General features: G+C 43.2%; 1 protein-coding gene and 1 pseudogene across 6 annotated transcripts in view; both read right to left on the bottom strand.

The window, feature by feature from the left end:
- The window catches only part of MARCHF6 (membrane associated ring-CH-type finger 6), a 1,566,402-nt gene that overhangs the window by 1,268,055 nt on the left and 275,617 nt on the right, over positions 1-22,730 (bottom strand). The gene's annotated exons all lie outside the window — the stretch shown is intronic.
- Positions 20,825-20,933, bottom strand: LOC143999750 (U2 spliceosomal RNA; annotated as a pseudogene).

The following is a 22,730-nucleotide window of genomic DNA, read 5'->3' on the forward strand; positions in this document are numbered from 1 at the left end:
GGAGCTGCGAGACGTGACTCCCGTGCGCCGGAGCTGCCAGACGCCACCAGCAAGATGGATGCGGCGGACTACAGGGATCAGCGGCGACTTCGCTGGCTCCTGTGTCAGGTAAGTGACACATAATGAGCTACTATGCGATGCATAGTAGTCCATTATGCTTTACCTTTGCAGGGAAAAAAAGAGGAAGTAAACCCATCAGGGTTTACTTCCTCTTTAAACTCCAAGCAGCTACCTCCGCAAAGATATGTCACTCAACAGAGAATAGAGGGAGGGGGAAAAAGGCTACAATAGTGTAGTATTTAAAAGCACAAACTTTGGATTTATTAATAGTAACAATTAAACCCTCACATTTGATAAAAACAATAACAGCTCAAAAGAAAAATGACTGCTTGGTGTCTTCCGCCAGTCTTACGTCACTTTCGGTATTGCGTTCGGATCACGGCCACTCCCTACACGTTACGTCAATCACGTGACTTCATCAGGGGATCGTGATTGGCTAATCTAGTACTCCTTAAATACAATGCGACCGGAAGTACCAGCGCAGCCATCTTTGTTGTGGTTCATTAGATAAATGTAATGATGAGTAAATATTGGTATGAATTTTATGCCCATCTGTTTACTAGACACAAATCATTGTGGAATTAGACATAAATTACCACAACCAAAATGGCCGAATTTATACTTCCGGTTTTCATTACATTTATCTAATAAACCACAAATAAGATGGCCGCGCTGGTACTTCCAGTCGCATTGTATTTAAGGAGTACTAGATTAGCCAATCACTGCCCCCTGATGAAGTCACATGATTGACGTAGTGCGTAGGGAGTGGCCATGATCCAAATGCAATACCGGAAGTGACGCAAGACTGGCGGAAGACGCCAAGCATTCATATTTCTTTTGAGCGGTTATTGTTTTTATCAAATGTGAGGGTTTAATTGTTACTATTAATAAATCCAAAGTTTGTGCTTTTAAATAATACACTATTGGAGCCTTTTTTCCCCCCTCCCTCTATTCTCTGTTGAGTGACATATCTTTGCTGAGGTAGCTGCTTGGAGTATAATACATCTGCTGCAGGGATGGATGGCCCCCTGGTGGTTTAACCCATGTGCCCACATTATCGAGCTGCAGAGTACAACAGTGGAAGACCCCCTGGTGGTGAATAATAGGACGAACTGAAGATTTTCTTTTACTTGATGTGGTTATAACCAAGGAGTGGGAGGTGGGAGTTCTGAGAGCCCAGACTTTGGTTCACTTCAATGTTTTTCTTTGCTTATGGGAATAAGTTTCAGTGCCCCCTGTGTGGTTTATGCTACTGAGAGACTCACGTATATGGATTTATGAAATGGTGCATACTTTCCTCATTATTTTGGACTACTATTAGTGTTTACAATCTGTTTTTTTTTATTAGCACTTGTCACTTTATGATTGCTCTATTATATATTTTTTATATACACTAGTTTGTTTGCGCAGGATCACTATGGACTTGAATACAGTTAATTAACCACAAAAGGAAAAAATAAATAAAAAAAAATAAAGAAGAAAAAGAAAAAAAATTTGATCAAAAAAAAAAAAGAAAGAAGAAGAAAGAAAACGGATGCAGAGTCCCATTAGAATTAATAGTGAAAAATTGTATATAAAGTGTCCATGCAATAAGTGAGTAATAATGATCTCCGTGATCTATCTTCAAACAGCATGCAATGTGCGTACTCTTCACCACAAATAACGTATAGCGTGCCTGCTTACCAGAGGGTGATGACTGCCAAAATAACAGTCCCACCTAGCGTTTGGGAAATAGGTCTCCGGCAACCCTTTAGCTGTTCATAGAGCCTCCGTATGCAACACTCAATACTGGGAAACAAACTACTTCCATAGTGTGATACCATAAAATCAATACTTTTTAATAAAGATAAAGTTTGCACTCACAAATTAGTAGTCATCAATTGGCCAATCCCCAGATGACGGTCGTTTGCTGACGCAACGCTTAGGGTTGGGCCTTGACAGTGACGTCACCACGCTAGCCGCAAGACGGTGGATGGATACAGGAACAATGAAGTAGAGCGATTGTTTTGGCGAGACCGCATTGGAGAGTTACACACTTGGATATATTTTCAGCCATTTGATGACTACTAATTTGTGAGTGCAAACTTTATCTTTATTAAAAACTTATTGATTTTACGGTATCACACTATGGAAGTCTCTTTTGTTTCCCGGTATTGAGTATTACATACGGAGGCTCTATGAACATCTAAAGGGTTGCGCAAGACCCATTTCCCAAATGCTAGGCGAGACTGTTCTTTTGGCAATCATCGCCCTCTGGTAAGCAGGCAATCTATTCAATTATTTGTGATGAAGAGGACGCATATTGCATGCTGTTTGAAGATAGATCACGGAGATCACTATTACTCACTTGCGTGGACACTTTATATACAATTTTTCACTATTGATTCTAATGGGACTCTGCATTCGTTATTTTTTTGATCACATTTTTTTCTTTTTCTTTTGTGGTTAATTAACTGTAATCATTATTCACAAATTAATTTATCATGTATTTCAATTATGTGTTATTAGCGCTGCATCTATTTTGTTTTTATATTTGTGTAAGAAGTACTAGGTACTGGACTTTTTTGGTGCTGGCTGCTTATATTATATATCCCACCTTGGTTATAGCGCAGCGTTTGCCTGAGGGCTTTTTGAAAACTAGGGAACGTTAACCCGTCATCCGTGTCTCCCAAGACAGAGAGACAGTCTCGCCATCTTGGGAGGCACGGACGGCCGGTTACTGTGATATTCACCAGCTCTAGCCTTAAGACTGTTGGAGCTTTATGGGCTTCAAACACCTAAAGTGGACTCTATATAGGGATAGCCACATTGGGCTTCCCCTTCACAAGTGTATGCCACTAGTGCCTATTTTCTTTAAAGTTCCGTAGTTCAGCTGATGAAGGTATGGTGACCACCCCCGTCCTAAGCAATTCATAAGAATTTCCAAACTGATGGTCAAATACCCTATGCCCACGCTTGAAGTCCCCCACTGTGCCTCTAGAAAAAATATACCCAACAATGTAGCTGCCACTTTAAATAACGTGATTGTGTGAAAAATATTTAACCAGTTGCCGAATGGCACGGGCAGGCATATGGGCGTACCTGTACGTCCCTGCCTTCCCGCGGGTGGGGGGGCCTGATCGGGCCCCCCAGGTGCCAGCGGCGGTCAGAATCCGTTCAGGAGCGATCCGGGATGAGGGGGCGGACATTCATTCATGGCCACCCCCTCGCGACCGCTCCTGACGAATGGAAGTGCAGCGTTACATCACTTCCTCTCCTGTAATGTAAACACAGGCAGAGGAAGTGATGTAATCTCTCCTCCGTGTCGGTATTTTTCGTTCCGGCACCGAGGAGAGAGGATCGGTGAGTTGCACCAACACTACACTACACAGTAGAACATGCCAGGCACACTCTCACCCCCCCTTCACCCCCCGATCACCCCCCCAATCATCCCTGCACCCCCAGTCACAGTGACACCAATTGCATTTTTTTTTATTGCATTTGTGTCATTTGTGACTGTAATAACTGTTAGGGCAGTTAGGGTTAGCCCCCTTTAGTTCTAGGGTACCCCCCTAACCCCCCCAATAAAGGTTTAACCCCATGATCACCCCCCGTCGCCAGTGTCACTAAGGCTGGGTTCACATTGCAGCGGTTTATGAGAACGGATGTGATTCGCACCGAACTGCAGTGCAAATCACATCCGATCTCTGTGCGATGCGAGTTCAGCCATACAGATAGTATGGCTGAATTCGCATCGCACCCGCCGCAAACTCGCACGGGACCCTTTTTTTGGTCCGCAGCAGAATCGGATCGCATGGGTGTTCACACCATGTGATCCGATTCCTGTCCGAGTTTGCAGATCGCACTGCGATATGCGAACTGATCTGGGGGTGTCATTAACATTTCACTGACACTCCCAGCAGTTCGCATAGGGCAGTGTGATGCGGGAACCCGCCGCGGATTCGTGGCGTTCCTGATTCGCTCCAGTGTGAACCCAGCCTAATATGCGATCGTTTTTCTGATCGCTGTATTAGTGTCACAGGTGACGCTAGTTAGGCAGGTAGGTATTTAGGTTCGCCGCAGCTTTTTATAGCGCCAGGGACCCCCATATACTACCGCATAAAGCCCCCTGATTGCCCCCTAGTTAACCCTTTCACCAGTGATCACCATATAACTGTTACAGGTGATGCTGGTTGGTTAGTTATTTTTTTATAGTTTTCAGGGCACCCGCCATTTATTACCTAATAAAGGTTTAACCCCCTGATCACCCGGCGGGTGATATAAGTTTGAGGGTCAGATAGGGTCTGCGTCGCCCCAAGCAGCGTCAGGTTAGTGCCAGTACCGCTAACACCCACGCGCAAAGCATACACCTCCCTTAGTAATATAGTATCTGATCAGATCAATATAAGCGTCGTCAGCAGTTTAGGTTTCCCAAAACGCATTGTTAGCGGGATCAGCCCAGATACCTGCTAGCACCTGCGTTTAGCCCCTCCGCCAAGCCCAGCCCAGCCCACTCAAGTGCAGTATCGATCGATCAATGTCACTTACAAAACACAACACACATAACTGCAGCATTCGCAGAGTCAGGCCTGATCCCTGCGATCTCTAACATTTTTTTTGTAGCGTTTTGATACAGTCGCTGACAGCCTAGGTGCTTTTTTTTACCTGTGAGTCTCACTAGTGTAAATTTAGGGGTGTCTACTTTCCAAAATGGGGTCATTTGGGGGGGGGGGGGGGGGGGTTTGTGCCATCTTGGCATTTTATGGCCTTCAAAACTGCGATAGGTAGTGAAGAGTGAAATCAAAAATTTACACCCTTAGAAATCCTGAAGGCGGTGCTTGGTTTTCAGGGCCCCGTACGCGGCTAAGCTCCCAAAAAGTCCCACACATGTGGTATCCCCGTACTCAGGAGAAGCAGCAGAATTTATTTTGGGGTGTCATTTCACATATGCCCATGGCATGTGTGAGCAATACATTTAGTGACAACTTTGTGAAAAGAAATTAAAAATAAATAAAAGTTTGTAATTTTCCCGCAACTTGTGGCAAAATGTAAAATATTCCATGGACTCAACATGCCTCTCAGCAAATAGCTTGGGGTGTCTACTTTCTAAAATGGGGTCCTTTGTGGGTGTTTTGTGCCATCTTGGCATTTTATGGCCTTCAAAACTGTGATAGGTAGTGAGGAGTGAAATTACAAATGTATGCCCTTAGAAATCCTGAAAGCGGTGCTTGGTTTTCGGGGCCCCGTACGCGGTTAGGCTTCCAAAAAGTCGACCACATGTGGTATCCCCGTACTCAGGAGAAGCAGCAGAATGTATTTTGGGGTACAATTCCACATATAACCATGGCATGTGTGAGCAATATATCATTTAGTGACAACTTTGTGTTAAAAAAAAAAATTCATTATTCAATCGCTTGAGGCAAAAAAATAAAATATTCAATGGGCTCAACATGCCTCTTATCAATTTCCCTAGGGTGTCTACTTTCCAAAATGGGGTCATTTGGGGGGGTTTTGTACTGCCCTGCCATTTTAGCACCTCAAGAAATTAGATAGGCAGTCAAACTAAAAGCTGCATAAATTCCAGAAAACGTACCTTAGTTTGTAGATGTGACAACTTTTGCGCAAACCAATAAATATACAGTTATTGACTTTTTTTTACCAAAGACATGTGGCTGAATACATTTTGGCCTAAATGTATGACTAAAATTGAGTTTATTGGATTTTTCTAATAAAAAAAAGTAGAAAATATCATTTTTTTTCAAAATTTGCGGTCTTTTTACGTTTATATCGCAAAAAATAAAAATCGCAGAGTCAGTCAAATACCTTTAAAAGAAAGCTCTATTTGTGGGAAAAAAAGGACGCAAATTTTGTTTGGGTACAACATTGCATGACCGCGCAATTACCAGTTAAAGCAGCGCAGTGCCAAATTGTAAAAAGACCTCTGGTCATTGACCAGCAAAATGGTCCGGTCTGAAAGTGGTTAAACCTCTAGCGAAAATTTGATAAAAATAGTAGTGCTAGAATCCAATTATAAGTGAAACATACATATATTAACCACTTGACCACTTAAACCCCTCTCCTGCCTAGACCAATTTTCAGCTTTCGGTGCTCTCACACTTTGAATGATTATTACTCAGTCATGCAATACTGTACCCAAATTTATTTTTTGTCCTTTTTTTTCCCCACAAATAGAGCTTTCTTTTGGTGGTATTTGATCACCTCTGGGTTTTTTATTTTTTGTGCTATAAATTAAAAAAGACCGATTTTTTTTTTTAAACGCATTTTTCTTTGTTTCTGTGATAAAATTTAGCAAATTATTAATTTTTCTTCATAAATTTTGGCCACAATTTATACTGCTACATATCTTTGGTAAAAATAACCCAAATTAGTGGATATTATTTGGTCTTTGTGAAAGTTATAGAGCCTACAAGCTGTGTTGCAAATCATACAAAATTTATCACACCTGATTTACAAATGACCCCTTTTTTGAAAGTAGACATTCCAAGGTATTTAGTAAGAGGCGTGGTGAGGTTTTTGATGTTGTAATTTTTTCCCCACAATTCATTGTAAAATGAAGATTTTTTTATTTTATTTTTTTCCACAAAATTGTCATTGTAATGGTTATTTCTCTCACTTGGCATGTGTATACCACAAATAATGCCCCAAAATAAATTCTGCTACTCCTGAGTATTACGATACCACGTGTGGGACTTTTCCACAGCCTGGCCACTTAGAGAGGCCCAACATGGAGGGAGCACCATCACATGTTCAAGGAGCATAAATTACACATCTAACTTGTCGACTACCTATTACACTTTTGAAGGCCCTGGAGCACCAGGACAATGACACGTGACAATGACGTGGCACTGATGACAGATGGCCCCGATACGTGGCAATGATGACAGATGCCACTAATACGTGGCACTGAAGACAGATGGCACTGATACCTGGCATTGATGACATGTGACACTGATAACAGATGGCACAGACACATGGCACTGATAACGCGTGGCACTGGGGACAGGCGCCACTGACAGGTGGCAGTGGGGACAGATGGCAGTGGGGACAGGTGGGCACTTTATTTTCATCTTTCTATTTTTTTTTTCACTAACCGCTGCAGAGATGCAGCGGTTAGTGGAAAAAAAAAAGAAAATCTAACAAAATCTAACTTGTTGACTACCAACTACACTTTTAAAGGCCCTGGAGCACCAGGACAATGACACGTGGCACCGATGACAGATGGCACGAATATGTGGCACTGATGACACGTGGCACGGATACGTGGCACTGATGATACCTGGCATTGATGACACGTGACAATGATAACAGATGGCACTGATGACAGATGGCAGTAACACAAGACACTGATATGGCACTGATGACAGATGGCACTATGTGGCAATGATAGATGGCACTATGTGGCACTGATAGATGGCACTATGTGGCACTGACGACAGGGGCACTAGGGACAGATAGGCAGTGGGGACAGATGGGCACTTTATTTTCGTTTTATTTTTATTTTTTTTCACTAACCGCTGCACCTCTGCAGCGGTTCATCTCTCCCTCCTCACACGCTGTCTGTGTGAGGAGGGAAGAGCCGGCGATGAGAGATGATCTCATATGTTTACATATGAGATAATCTCCCATTGGACACGTGGATTGCGCTGTAAACGGCCGCTGTGATTGGTGTTTACAGCGATCTGTGACTGGCTGTGTCCGATGCGTGCCCACGGTGGTGCGCAGAGGGGAAGTAAATAGGGGGGCGTCCAAGAACGTCCTCCCGCCAAATAGTGTCCGCACTGTAGCAGTTTTTTTGGCTATAGCGTGGGTGCAAAGTGGTTAACAAATATGCATAAATAAATATTCACCACCCAGTGTTAAGTGTGATAAGAACAAATTACGGTAACTATAATAAAGAGTCCATAAACAAATTCTTCCAGCATTAAAACTTGTAAAGTGTCTTCTCATTTCTTCCACCACACACCAGTATGTGAAAGTGACTCCGCTCCCCTCAAAAAGCTCACTCACCAGCTTCCAATGCTTTACACTCTTGTCTTGGCTTAAATGCTTTCAACCACACACAAAGGGGTTCAATGAACTCTGGTATCCAACCGTGAACATCAATCAGGCTCTCTCCACATGTAAATAACAAAGTGCTCCAAATAGTGTGATAACAACAAGCCAGTTTAATTAAAACATTCAAAGATCTTCAAACATTGTAGTCGCATCAAACAAATTTGTTATAAGCAAAAGTAAAAACACAGCAGCTCTTCAAACAGGTAATAGCAGCGGTGTATAGTGGTCACGACGGACCCGAGGTGTGCAGACAAAAGAAACACTCTCACCTGCCCCTCAGTTTTGAAACAATCTCCCAGCTCAGTGTCACAAGTTACATGTGATTGCCATGCAGACATGCCCCGACATATTTCATCAAACCGACTTAATCATGGAATCCCATGATTAAGTCGGAATGACGAAACATGTCAGGGCGTGGCTGTATAGCAATCACGTGCAACTTGTGACACTGAGCTAGGAGATGGAAAGTTGTTCCAAGGGGGGGTGAGAGTATCTTGTCTGCACACCTAGGATCTGCTGTGACCACTATACACCGCTGCTATTACCTGTTTGAAGAGCTGCTGTGTTTTTACTTTTGCTTATTGTAATGGATGTGATTAAGGTATCACATAAGGTATCAGGTAAAATGCTAAAATTCCTATTTCAATATGTAATATGTCATTGCTTAGCTTTTTAACCTGGACTCTACTTCAGATAGCTGCTAGCTCCCCCCATACTAAAGCTGCAAAGAGCTATAAAAAGACTGTGCCTCTTTTCAGAGAACTGCAACCAAGACAGACATGACATCAACATCCGTCTCGAAAAGGACGTTTAACAAGATACCCAATATAGCTATGATTAATTGCTAAACTTGCTAAATTGGCTAAAAGCTCATACATTGTCAGAATAAGATGTTTTGCATATGCCTTGTTTTTTGTCTGACAAGAATGTATATAAGCTGAGGAAATAAAAATTACAGAAGCAACTTCACGCTGAGCTGCAAGATAACGCCAGGCCTACATGCATATATTGTTTCTTATATTGTGCACCACTGCTAGCTCCTGAATAAACGCTTAAGGGCGCTTAACATGTAGCGTTTTCTTCACCACGCCTCTACCACCAACCAGCTTTTCCCCTACCAATATCACCTCAATTGAATCATGTTTTGTTTTTAACATGTCATGCCAACAATGTTATTTTTAATCACAGAAAATAGGATTTTTAAAACCGCTTACCTGTAAAATCCTTTCCTTTCATGTACATCAGGGGACACAGAGCCGTAGTACTTACTACGTGTCAGGTGTTGGGAAGTTCACGCCTTAAAGGGCGTGCCAGTGTCCCCATATAACCCCCCCACCCACTACTGGGAGTCCTCAGTTTTGTAGCCAAGCAATCAAAGCGTATAAGGAGAAGAAGGGAGGGACCTCTGTGTCCCCTGATGTACATCAAAGAAAAGGATTTTACAGGTAAGCGGTTTTAAAAATCCTATTTTCTTTTCTTACATCAGGGGACACAGAGTCGTAGTACTTAATACGTGGGATGTCCCATAGCAATGGCAACTGAAGTGGGGGGGGGGGGGGGGGGGACACAACAAAAAGTAATTGGAGTTATCCTGCAGTACGATGCGCCCAAAGGCAGAATCCTCCTGACCCTTAACATCTATTTGATAAAATCTGGTAAATGTATGAACTGAAGACCATGTCTCGGCTTTACAGATCTGAGCCGCCTGATGATGCACCGCCCAGGAGGTACGAAAAGGAGGAACCTTCCTCTTTAAACTATAAACCTGCCCAATGACTTGACAAATACACTTAGCAATAGTGGATCTAGACGCTGCCTGTACATATATATATATACATATACACACACACACATACAGTTAGGGCCATAAATATTTGGACAGTGACACAATTTTCGCAAGTTGGGCTCTGCATGCCACCGCATTGGATTTGAAATGAAACCTCTACAACAGAATTCAAGTGCAGATTGTAACGTTTAATTTGAAGGGTTGAACAAAAATACCTGATAGAAAATGTAGGAATTGTACACATTTCTTTACAAACACTCCACATTTTAGGAGCTCAAAAGTAATTGGACAAATAAACATAACCCAAACAAAATATTTATTTATTCAATATTTTGTTGCAAATCCTTTGGAGGCAATCACTGCCTTAAGTCTGGAACCCATGGACATCACCAAACGCTGGGTTTCCTCCTTCTTAATGCTTTGTCAGGCCTTTCCAGCCGCAGCCTTCAGGTCTTGCTTGTTTGTGGGTCTGTCTTAAGTCTGGATTTGAGCAAGTGAAATGCATGCTCAATTGGGTTAAGATCTGGTGATTGACTTGGCCATTGCAGAATGTTCCACTTTTTTGCACTCATGAACTCCTGGGTAGCTTTGGCTGTATGCTTGGGGTCATTGTCCATCTGTACTATGAAGCGCCGTCCGATCAACTTTGCACCATTTAGCTGAATCTGGGCTGAATGTATATCCCGGTACACTTCAGAATTCATCCGGCTACTCTTGTCTGCTGTTATGTCATCAATAAACACAAGTGACCCAGTGCCATTGAAAACCCTGCATGCCCATGCCATCACGTTGCCTCCACCATGTTTTACAGAGGATGTGGTGTGCCTTGGATCATGTGCCGTTCCCTTTCTTCTCCAAACTTTTTTCTTCCCATCATTCTGGTACAGGTTGATCTTTGTCTCATCTGTCCATAGAATACTTTTCCAGAACTGAGCTGGCTTCTTGAGGTGTTTTTGGGCAAATTTAACTCTGGCCTGTCTATTTTTGGAATTGATGAATTGTTTGCATCTACATGTGAACCCTTTGTATTTACTTTCATGGAGTCTTCTCTTTACTGTTGACTTAGAGACAGATACACCTACTTCCCTGAGAGTGTTCTGGACTTCAGTTGATGTTGTGAACGGGTTCATCTTCACCAAAAAAAGTATGCGGCGATCATCCACCACTGTTGTCTTCCGTGGACGCCCAGCCCTTTTTGAGTTCCCAAGCTCACCAGTCAATTCCTTTTTTCTCAGAATGTACCCGACTGTTGATTTTGCTACTCCAAGCATGTCTGCTATCTCTCTGATGGATTTTTTCTTTTTTTTCAGCCTCAGGATGTTCTGCTTCACCTCAATTGAGAGTTCCTTTGACCGCATGTTGTCTGGTCACAGCAACAGCTTCCAAATGCAAAACCACACACCTGGAATCAACCCCAGACCTTTTAACTACTTCATTGATTACAGGTTAATGAGGGAGACGCCTTCAGAGTTAATTGCAGCCCTTAGAGTCCATTGTCCAATTACTTTTGGTCCCTTGAAAAAGAGGAGGCTATGCATTACAGAGCTATGATTCCTAAACCCTTTCTCCGATTTGGATGTGGAAACTCTCATATTGCAGCTGGGAGTGTGCACTTTCAGCCCATATTATATATTATAATATATATATTTAGAATAAAGACCATGATTCTCTCAGGATTCTTGGTGAATCATCTTTCACATTATCAAAAAATTGGGCTAATTTTAGTTTTTGATCAAATGTATTTTTTCCCCAAAAACTGTTTTTTAAAGACCGCTGCGCAAATACAGTGCGACATAAAATATTGCAACAACCCCCACTTTATTCTCTAGGGTCTCTGCTTAAAAAATAAATATAATGCTTGGGGGTTTTAAGTAATTTTCCAGCAAAAAATACAGATTTTATCTTGTAAGCTACAAGGGTCAGAGAAAGGCTTACACATGATCTGACTTTCCAGCAGACTAGTTCCGACAGATTTTCCGACGGATTTTCCCACACACTATCACTCCAAAAGTCCGCCGGTTTTGAGCGCAGGGACGTACAGCACATACGACAGGACTAGAAAAAGGAAGGTCAAGACCCAGTACGCCACCCTTTGGGCTCCTTCTGCTAATCTTGTGTTTATCCCGTGTTAGTAGAAGTTTAGAGACGATTCAGACTGCAGCTTATTTTGATAATTTTTCTGCAGTTCAGTTTGTGGGTTTGTATCTGGTTTTCAGTGCGTGTTGGTCAGTTCGTACCTGTATATCAGGGCGTTCCGGTCCCCTCATTCCTGTTCTTCAGGTCGCTCTTCACAGGCCTTGCTGTTCTTCAGGGAATTTAGTTTTGAAGCCATGGTGTGTGGAGGTACTCATTCTCGAGTTAGTGCTGTGTGGGGGCTTGGTGTTGGGGTTAATACTTTGACCCAAGACCAGTCCATGAACAGGACGAGGAGGAGTTTATGGGAAAAGAATTGGCTGCGCCAGCGTGACCAATTCCCACATATGCCTTTGCTTCATGAGAATAATCCTGAGGATTTCAGGAATTATCTCAGGATGAAGGACTCCGTTTTTCGTCTGCTGGCTTTGCTGACCCCTTATATCACCATCAGGATACCTGCATGCGGCAAGCCATCACTCCGGAGCAGAGGCTAATTGACACAATGCGGTACTTGGTGACTGGGAGAAGCCTTCAGGACCTCATGGCAAGTTCATGGCAGGCATCTCACCCCAGGCTCTGGGGATCATTATCCCAGAGACTTGTTCTGCCATTATTCAGGTACTATTATTATTCAGGATAAATGGATTTAAGGTTTGCTAATGTCTTGTATTAATTTCATCATTACTTAATTACCATGATTGGAATATGCTGTGAATGTCCCCTTTATCTTCATGCATTCAGGATTTTATTTTTTTAAACTTTTTTTGGCCTATATGCATATTTGCCTTCACTAACCTCCCCAGCATGGAATCATGAGCCCATATACAGCTATAGCCTAGTCCCTTTAACAATGTATATTGTCAGCTACATTGTCCCTGAAACACCCCCTCAAAATGTCTCCAAATGTAATGTGTGGTCTTAAATTTCTAACTCTCCCCCAGCCCCTCGTATGTCTCCAAAAATGTAATGTGTGGCCTTAAAATGAATTCATAACCCTCCCCCATACAATTTTATCAATGCGCCATCAGAGGGGTGAGGAATCTGATAAGTGGGCCTTATATTTTTTACTTTTTTAAATACTACATCAAAAAATTGTTATACTGCTGTTGTGCAAGAATGTTTTTGTGTAATCTACTTGCAATATTATGTTTAAAAGTACTTCTATATTTTTTTTCCTTGTTTGACGCCAGTTTCCTTCCATGCCACGGGAATGGCAGACTGTGGCCTCCCATTTTGCTAATCATTAGGACTTTCCCAACTGTGGAGGAGCGATCAATGGGAAGCATGTTCACATTGTGCCACCACCCCATTCTGGGTCTTAATATTTCAACTACAAGGGGTTCCATAGTGTAGTATTGATGGCGGTGGTGTCGGCACAATATGAATTTATGTACATGGACGTGGGGAAGAATGGCCGGATGTCGGATGGAGGAGTCTTTGCCCAGACGGAGTTCTGCCAGCGTCTCCAGACTGGTGGCCTGGGATTGCCACCTGATGCCGAGAACGTTGAGGGACTCCCCTTTGTATTCATCGCAGATGAAGCCTTCGGTCTGGGCGGGCACCTGATGAGGCCATTCCCCCAAAGAACCCTCACCGGAGAGGAGGGTTTTTAACTACCGGCTGGTCAGAGCAAGAAGAGATTTGGAGAATACCTTCGGGATAATTGCCAACTGGTTCCATCTGTTTCTCACAGCCATCAATATGGTGGACTATAAACTAAATTTTATAATCATGTGCTGTTGCATACTTCATAATTTTTTGAAGATAGCATTCCCAAACTTATATATGTTCAGTTGGACCTGAGGCCAGACTTAGTGCAGAATCTGAACTCACAGGCCTGGATACTGGCAGTACTGGCTTGGCCCCCCAAACTGCCCGTCAAGTACAGGACAGATATGTAAATTATTTTAATGGTGGGGGGGCTATTGCAATGCCAGAATATATTTAACCTTTATATTAATAATAAAATAAAAAATGATTAATTCTCGAGTTTTATTTCTTGTTTGCTTTTCTTTTTGGCTGTCCCCTAGTGCATTTGTAGGGCCAAGTGGATTTCCCTTTAGTAAATAAGCCCCTTTGTCACTGTAAACACAAAAAGAATTCCAAAACTGGTATTGAATATTGAAAGAAGCCACACATTTTTGTCTTTTTAATTTTTTTTACTCTGTGCACATTCAAACATGTGCGTTTTTTAAAACGTGATTCAGCGTCATTTTTATTAAATTTATTTGTGTTTTATCATTTTTACTCAATATAAAGTTGTTGTTTTTTGCCACATTTTTTTCTTTTTTTGGTATTTTCTTTTTTTTTTTTAAGCAAGTATTTAAAAAAATAATAATAATAACATACCCAACTCTGGAACTTACAAAGTTCAACATGTAAAACTTGCAGGTGATGTCACCCTTGTAAAAGCCAAATTTTGAAGATACACACGAATTGGGAATCCAAATGGGTAATGTCAACATGTGTTATCTCCCATCAAGGGGGATCAATTGACGTGTTTTGTGGGTGTAATCACTTCCTCTCACCTACTAGCATTATGAGGAAGGGGTTGCAACCACAAAACAGGTATATTGAGATCCCCTGATGGCAGATAGCACATGTTGACACACCATGTGCATCTTCAAAATTTGGCTTTTTAAATTTTAAAGATATAAAAACAAAAACAAGGTTCTCATCTCAAAAGGAAATGAAGAACATGATCGACTGCGTTTTAGGGAAAAAGGGATTAGATTCTCCCCAAAACATTGATCATGTTCTTAATTTCCTGCTGCATGATGTCAAGCCAATTTCTCATGGCATCGATCTGGCCGTTCTAGGCCATGATCTGCCCAGCGAGTCTTTGGGCGCTGTCAGTGGTAAATGGGTCCGCCGCTTGCCCTTCCACAATCAGAACATCACCTAAAATTGCAGAAAAAATATGTATTTAGAAATATGCAGGCATAAATAGATTACCTGAAGCTGGGGTGTCAGACACTCAGCTGGTGGGGTGCAGATATCACCCACTTCCTCCACCTCTCCTTCCTCCAGACCCTCGGGGCAGCTCGGGCTAACTATCTAACCAGGCTGGTGAGGTCAGGGGGCCCTGGGATCCTCTGACTGTTGTCTGAGTCTTTTCTCCCCTATGGAAATGAAACAAAATATATACTTAGCACACTTATATTTGAGTCCAGAAACAGGAATACGAAACATTGCTTTGAAATGATGTACAATTGTCTGTTTGGGAAAAGATCCATGTTGAAGACATGATTCAAATTCCCTTTTAACCAAACTGCAATACTTACTTTTTTTGGCCAAGTCTTACAGATGGAGACACCTCAAATATCCACCGGAGCCCCTGTGTGGGTTACCCTAAAAAATGTTCTCTGGTGTCCCACACTACACTGGTGCTCCTGAGTACAGATGTGTAAATATCTGCTGTGTCCTCTCCTTACATTCACTGAATCAAGTTTTAAAAAATGTTTAGTTTCAATTACATCTACACAACAATATCCTAAACTCATTTTAATAAGAAATTATCAAGACCAAAATGTAAGTGTATCCCTGTACTAGCTAAATACCGTATTTATCGGCGTATAACACGCACTGGTGTATAACGCGCACCCAAATTTTAAGAGGGAAGTTTCGGGAAAAAAGCATTTTTAAAATGACACCTTTGAAGCAAATTAAGGGTCAGTGCCCATCAATGTCCATCTGCAGCCTGATAATTGTCCATTTGCAGACTAAATAAAAGTCCTCAATGCAGCCAAAACAAATCAATACAGCCTGATTATTGTCCTCAATGAAGTATAAAAAAAGTCATCAATGCAGCATGATAAATGCCTTTATTTAAACTGTCTTCATTTAAACTGCCTTCCTTTAAAATGCCTTCAATATTAAAATGCATTCATTTGCAGTCTCCCCATCTCTCTTTCCAGCAGCCTGAAATCAGGAAATAACCAAGCCGTCATATCCTCTCCACTCGGCTCCTTGCCTTTCACTCACACAGTCCCGCCTCCGCCATCTGCTCCTGTGATAGGCAGAACACTGGTCCAATGCCGGTGGCGGGACTGTGTGTGTAACGTCATGTCCTTTCCACTCGGCTCCTCGGCTTTCACTCGGCTCACCCCATCACACACACACACACACACAGTCCCGCCTCTGCCATTCGCTCCTCGATCGGGCTCCTGTGATAGGCAGAACACTGGTCCAATGATGGTGGCGGAGGCGGGACTGTGTGTGTGTAACGTCATGTCCTTTCCACTCGGCTTTCACTCGGCTCTCCCCGTCACACACACAGTCCCGCCTCCGCCATCAGCTCCTGTGATAGGCAGAACACTGGTCCAATTCCGGTGGCGGAGGCGGGACTGTGTGTGTAACGTCATGTCCTTTTCACTCAGCTCCTCGGCTTTCACTCGGCTCTCCCCGTCACACAGACACACAGTCCCACCTCCGCCATAGGCTCCTGTGATAGGCAGAATACTGGTCCAATGCCGGTGGCGGCGGCGGGACTGTGTGTTTGTGACGGGGAGAGCCGAGTGAAAGCAGTGGAGCTGGAGTGGAGAGAACATGACAGCTCGGTGAGGTACGCTATCGGCGTATAACGCGCACCCCTGATTTGCCCCGGATTTTCAGGGGGAAAAAGTGTGTGTTATACACTGATAAATACGGTACATCATATTTATTGGTAAACGAACAATATTTACGAACGAAAAGCACATGGAGCAGCTTGCAAGTCAATTAGCATAATAAGAAAACATGACAAGTACTTACTTTTTTTAAGCACCTTTTTGATTTTTCGATACTGATCCGGCTCCCTCATTTTAAGGTTGGACCATCGCTTTCTCGATTGGTCTTTAGACGCAAATTGCTGCTTCAGAGTGGTCGTAACTGATGACATTTTTTGATTCTTCTGCAAACTGGGACAAGCGTACGGACCATTTTTGCCATCTAAGTCCTCCCTCCTCAAGATGTCCACCCTCTCCACCATTTCATCAAAGGTCATGTTGGTGGCCTTCAATCTCCTCCTGGATCTGGATATTTGGGGCTCCGGGCTTTCCTCCGCACTAATTCCTGAGAATTACTCTTCCATCTTTATCTATATGCTCCCACTGCGCAGCGAAGAGAGAATGGGCGGGGAAAATTCACCATAAAGAACAGAACATCAGGGGAGGGCGACGTGGGGGACACAGGCGGAGCTTGACACACACGCAGTGTATATAAAGCTAGTATGCTATCGTACATACGTCCAAACAGAAGTAGAGAGCGTCCTAAATGAAGGTGGTCTATACTGCTTCAAAGTTGAGGCCTATATTGGGATAAGATACTGAGAGTTTGGATTGACATTGGTGTTTTTGTTTCTCATCTGTGTGTGTGTTTGTGTGTGTGCCCTACATTGGGATAAGATAAGACTGAGTTTGGACTGACTTTAGTGTTTTTGTATTGTGTTCAGGAAAAATGACTCCCTTTAAAGAGCATGTTTATTTTGTCCCATTTTATTGACCTATATTGAGATAACCAAAACTTGTGGGAGGTCAAGAACCCTTTTTATTACAACAAGCAAGGAAGGCAACACTGGGGACACTTCTGGAATTTGTCAAGACTCGAGTCCCCCAGGCAGACATTAAGGATGTGGAAAATAAAATCGGGATCTTGCAGAATATGTACAGGCAGGATCACAATAAGATACAGAATTCCCTCAGATCGAGAGCAGCAGCAGATGGAGTTAATGTCCCCAAGCTGTGGTACTTCCACTAACTCCGTTTTCTGGACGAGCAGACTAAAGCGAGGGAATCGCTTTCCACCCTTCCCTGCAGCCTTCCCTCCACCCTAGCAGAGGCTTCCCAGGAAGAACCGGGTCCTTCCATTCTTGAGGAAGTGGATGCGCCCAGCTGGAGCCAGGTATATTTTTATGATATATTGATTGTCCTAATATTAATGATGGTAATTAAAAAGTTTGAATTGCTTACAAATCAATGATTTTATCCCAACAATTATGTATACATATCACTAGACAGTAGTGGACAAAAATGTTGGTAAAACGTTGGTGGGCAGCTAGAAAAATGTTGGGGTAAAAATGATAGTCTTTTCTATTTCTTTAAAAGTAAATTTGCAAGTCATGAGCTGAAAATTGTGTGCAATTGATGAAGCAAAAAATAGAAATATGTCCCTTTTTTATACACAGGATGAGCTCAGCCAGGAGGATGTGACCAGTGGCAGGCAGGAGGAGGCTGTGCCCAGTGGCAAACAGGAAGAGGCTGGGCCCAGGAGGAGCCTCACAGAATGCCAGGTGCCTCCCCACCAAAAGGCCCAGGAAGGTGAGCAGAACAGAGGAGGAATCACTTGCTCTCATTCGGGAAGCCAGTCAGTTCCTCAGTACCCCCCAATGCTGAAGAGGCCTATGGTATGCATTTGGCCACCAGGTTGGTGGAACTGGAGAAGGGCAAATGCCTCCTCTATGAGAGTATTTTTGCTGAGGCCCTTCAGAAGGGGTTTAGGGGCCAGCTCACTGAAATCAGCCATATTTATGATCAAGTCCCTACTCCTCCTCCTGCCACAAGTCCACAACCAGAGGCACAGACTCCAAGGAACGCTGCAGAGAAGCGTGGAGGGAAGGCTGCAGGGCAGCGTGGAGGGAAGGCTGCAGGGCAGCGTGGAGTGAAGGCTGCATGGAAGAGTCAAAAAAGATTGTCTCACTTCAGTCTGGTCTGACAAAAGACGCAGGCTATTGTAGTACCACAGCCTGGGGTCAACTGCTGCTGTTCCTGATCTCTGGGAGTCCTGGACCAGATTGTGCTCCCCATTATATGGACTCCGCAAGATGCCAATTTTGTTTTCCACTGACTTGATGTGTGCCTTGGGGAACAAAAGGCTTCACAAAATCCAAAAGCGTCACCAGTGTAGCCTTCCTCTTTATTTTGTTAACCAGAATAAAGAGGAAATTTAGTTAAAATAAAATATCTATGTGTTTTTATTCAAAAATTAGTAGGCAGGGACATGTCAATGTGGGTTATTTTTACCAAAGATATGTAGCAGTATAAATTTTGCCCAAAATGTAGGAAGAAAAATTACTAATTAGCACAAATTTATGATAGAAACAAAGAAAATGGCATTTTTTCACAAAATGTACATTTTTTTTATTTATAGCACAAAAAATTAAAAACCCACTAGTGATTAAATACCACTAAAAGAAAGCTCTATTTGTGTGGAAAAAAGGACACAAGTTTCATATGGGTACAGTGTTGCATGACTGAGTAATTGTCATTCAAACTGTGAGCGCTGAAAGCTGAAAATTGGTCTGGTCAGGAAGGGGGTGTAAGTGCACTGTATTGAGGTGGTTAATAATTGTAAAATATATATTGATGAAATATAAAATTCTAAGTTATGAGTCTAAAAAATAATTGTAAGCATTTATGGAAATCGGGCTTTTAAAAGGCTTTTACCAGACCGAGCGCTTCCGTCTTGTACTTGCTTCAGAGCATGCGGCATGTTTGGTCCGTCGGACTAACACACAGATGAGTACAGGTTTTCACGCTAGAAAGTCGAGTTGAGTTCGTCGGACAGATTTGAAACAGGTTTTATTTCTACGTCTGACTCTTGGGGAAAAAAAAGTCAGCTGGTTACACAATCGTAATTTCCGACAGATTCCGTCCATAGGACCTAGTCTACCGGAAAGTCTGATCGTGTATATGCATCAGTCTTTAAAGCAGAGTTCCGGCCAATTTTTTTTTTAATTGATCCAGGCATTATTATTATATAAAAAAACAAGTATACAAGGTTAATTGTGGATGTTTCTAAAATGTAGATTTTTTTTTTTGAAAAGCCTATCGCATGTGAAACACACCCAAAAATTCCACCCAGTGCCAAAAAAGTGCACACACAAACAGGTGACACAAAATGTGCAACAGGTGTTACACTAGTCCTCTATCAGAAGGACCTCAAACTGATCCCCCGGTGTGTTAGGCTCCAGATGGGGACTGAGGTACTTCACTCGGGTCCATCTGGCCTAACCCAGACGGACCCCCTTTCTCTGGAGGGTCTGCCAAAGCAGACCCAAGTACTCTGCGAGGCTCCCCCGAAGGGAGACCCCATGAGAGAGAGGGTGAACTAAGCCAAAAGGCCATGTCCGCCCCATCCCAAGACTTGCAAGGTAGGCCTGAGGACCCACACCCTACTCATCACACAATGAAGGGTAAATAAATAGAAAGTGGGGGAGAAGGTAGTGGGAGAAGTGAAAGCAACCATTGTGCAATACAATAGCTGGCCCTTCGGCTAGGAATAAAAAAAATCCCTCCGGTCCTAGCCAAAAGGCCCGGTCCTAGAGGCAAGTGTGAAAAACCTTGTGTATGGTAAAGTGAACATAGTGCCATAAATCAAAGTGACCCTCACAGCGATTGTACAGCACCCCTGGACTGCCACTTTAGGGGCACATTCACCACAGGCTTTTCGTCCCAACCCTGACCAACCCCACCAGTGCAGCCCCCACCCCAAGCAGGAAGGCATGAAGGTCTGGGAGCTTAGGGAGAGCCCTTGCTATCAGGCTCCCATCACTCATACCCAGTTACATTCAGGAAGTACTAACCGTTCCCCGACGGGAAAGGGGAGCCAGTGTTCTCGCCCGAAAAACTGATCGGAGCTAGAACTACCCGAGTCTAAGCCAGAATGCCAGGGACCTGTCCCTCTGGGCAGACCCATTGCAGCACTCATCCTCACCAAGAGCACCCTTCCGGACAGCTCAGACTCTACCTCACTGAGGGCGCCCAGACACCGGTCACTACTGAAACTGCCCTTCCAGGTGTAATGACAATCTTGGATTTGCATCTGCCCTCCCCACACTAAGGAGTAGCATAGAGCCTCCTCTGGCATCTGATAAGAACAGATACTACACTTGATCTTAGCCAAAAGGCTGAGAATATAAATGTAATACTTACAAGTTTGTCCCTCCTATTGTGGCCGTTGCCATCATGACTGTGGGCATGTGAAGCCCAATCAATATCTCCACCTGGATCAGCATTGGAGAGGTGCATGCTGGGTAACCAGCATGCACCTCTCAATCTCGCTAATGTGCGATTCACCGCTGGCCACAATGCCGATCGTTTCTAAAGTTGCCATAACAACGGGCCGCGGACAAGGAATGTCCCACCCCGTTGTTATGGGAACAAAGGAACGGTCAGGAAATAACACGATTTTTGATCACAGTACTGCCCACAGACGCCTGGGAAATGACGAGGAACTCCACTGACCAGGAAGCAGTAGATTAGGACGATTACATAGTAACTGGGCATTTCTGCCAAGTATAAAATAAAAATTTCCTCCAAATGTTTATTTATAGGTTAAAAAAGTCAATTAATGGAAAACAAATTCAGGGTGGACCGCCACTTTAAAGTGGTTGTAAAGTCAGAAATGTTTAGTTATCTTAACCACTTGCCGACCGCCGCACGACGATGTACGTCCATTTTTTGAAGAGGGATATCTCGGTAACGGCAGCAGCTGCTGCCACAACCGAGATATCCATCTCTTCAGGCGGCGGTCGGCTGTACGATAACGGTGGTCTCCGCGGCGGATTCGCCGCGAGATCACCGCTATCGGCGGCGGGAGAGGTGCCACCCCCCCTCCCGCCGCCCTCCCGCACCTACCGCCGCTTACCGGAGCCGTCGGTAGCGGCGGAGGCGATCGGGTCCTTCCGTCTGCTGGGCATAGAGACAAGTGAGGCTAAGATGGCCCCCACTCGTCTCTATACCATAGGAGGGCGGAAGCGAGGTCAAAACGTCACTTCCGCCCATACCTCTTAAAGGTATTTTTTTTTTTAAATGTCAGATTTTCTATTTTTTTTTTTCTTTTTTTTTGCATTTTAGCCCAAATATGAGATCTGAGGACCTTTTGACCCCAGATCTCATATTTAAGAGGACCTGTCATGCTTTTTTCTATTACAAGGGATGTTTACATTCCTTGTAATAGGAATAAAAGTGATCCATTTTATTTTTTTATTTTTAAAAAGTGTAAAAATAAATAAGAAAAAAAAAAAAAATTTTTTAAAAACACCCCGTTACGATGAGCTTGCGCACAGAAGCGAGCGCATACGTGAGTAGCGCCCGCATATGAAAACGGTGGTCAAACCACATATGTGAGGTATCGCCGCGATCGGTAGAGCGAGAGCAATAATTCTAGCCCTAGACCTCCTCTGTAACGCAAAAAATGCAACCTGTAGAATTTTTTAAATGTCGCTTATGGAGATTTTTGAGGCTAAAAGTTTGACGCCATTCCACGAGCGGGCGCAATTTTGAAGCGTGACATGTTGGGTATCAATTTACTCGGCATACCATTATCTTTCACAGTATAAAAAAAATTGGGCTAATTTTACTGTTGTCTTATTTTTTTTATTCAAAAAAGTGAATTTTTTCCCAAAAAAGTGCGCTTCTAAGACCGCTGCGCAAATACGGTGTGAAAAAAAGTATTTCAATGACCGCCATTTTATTCTCTAGGGTGTTAGAAAAAAAAACAATATAAAATGTTTGGGGGTTCTAAGTAATTTTCTAGCAAAAAAAACTGTTTTAAACATGGAAACACCAAGTCCGAAAAAGAGGCCTGGTCCTTAAGTGGTTAATGCATGCTGTGCATTAAGATAAAAAGCCTTCTGTGTGCAGCAGACCTCCTCAGTACCCAATACTTAACTGAGTTTCCGCTAGCTGCAGCGAAGTTGTAGGAATGTCTCGGC

This window comes from Lithobates pipiens, unplaced genomic scaffold (genome assembly GCF_037356315.1).
Source record: "Lithobates pipiens isolate NorthernLeopardFrog02 unplaced genomic scaffold, aLitPip1_a1.2 Scaffold_19, whole genome shotgun sequence".
Taxonomy (NCBI): Eukaryota; Metazoa; Chordata; class Amphibia; order Anura; family Ranidae; genus Lithobates; species Lithobates pipiens.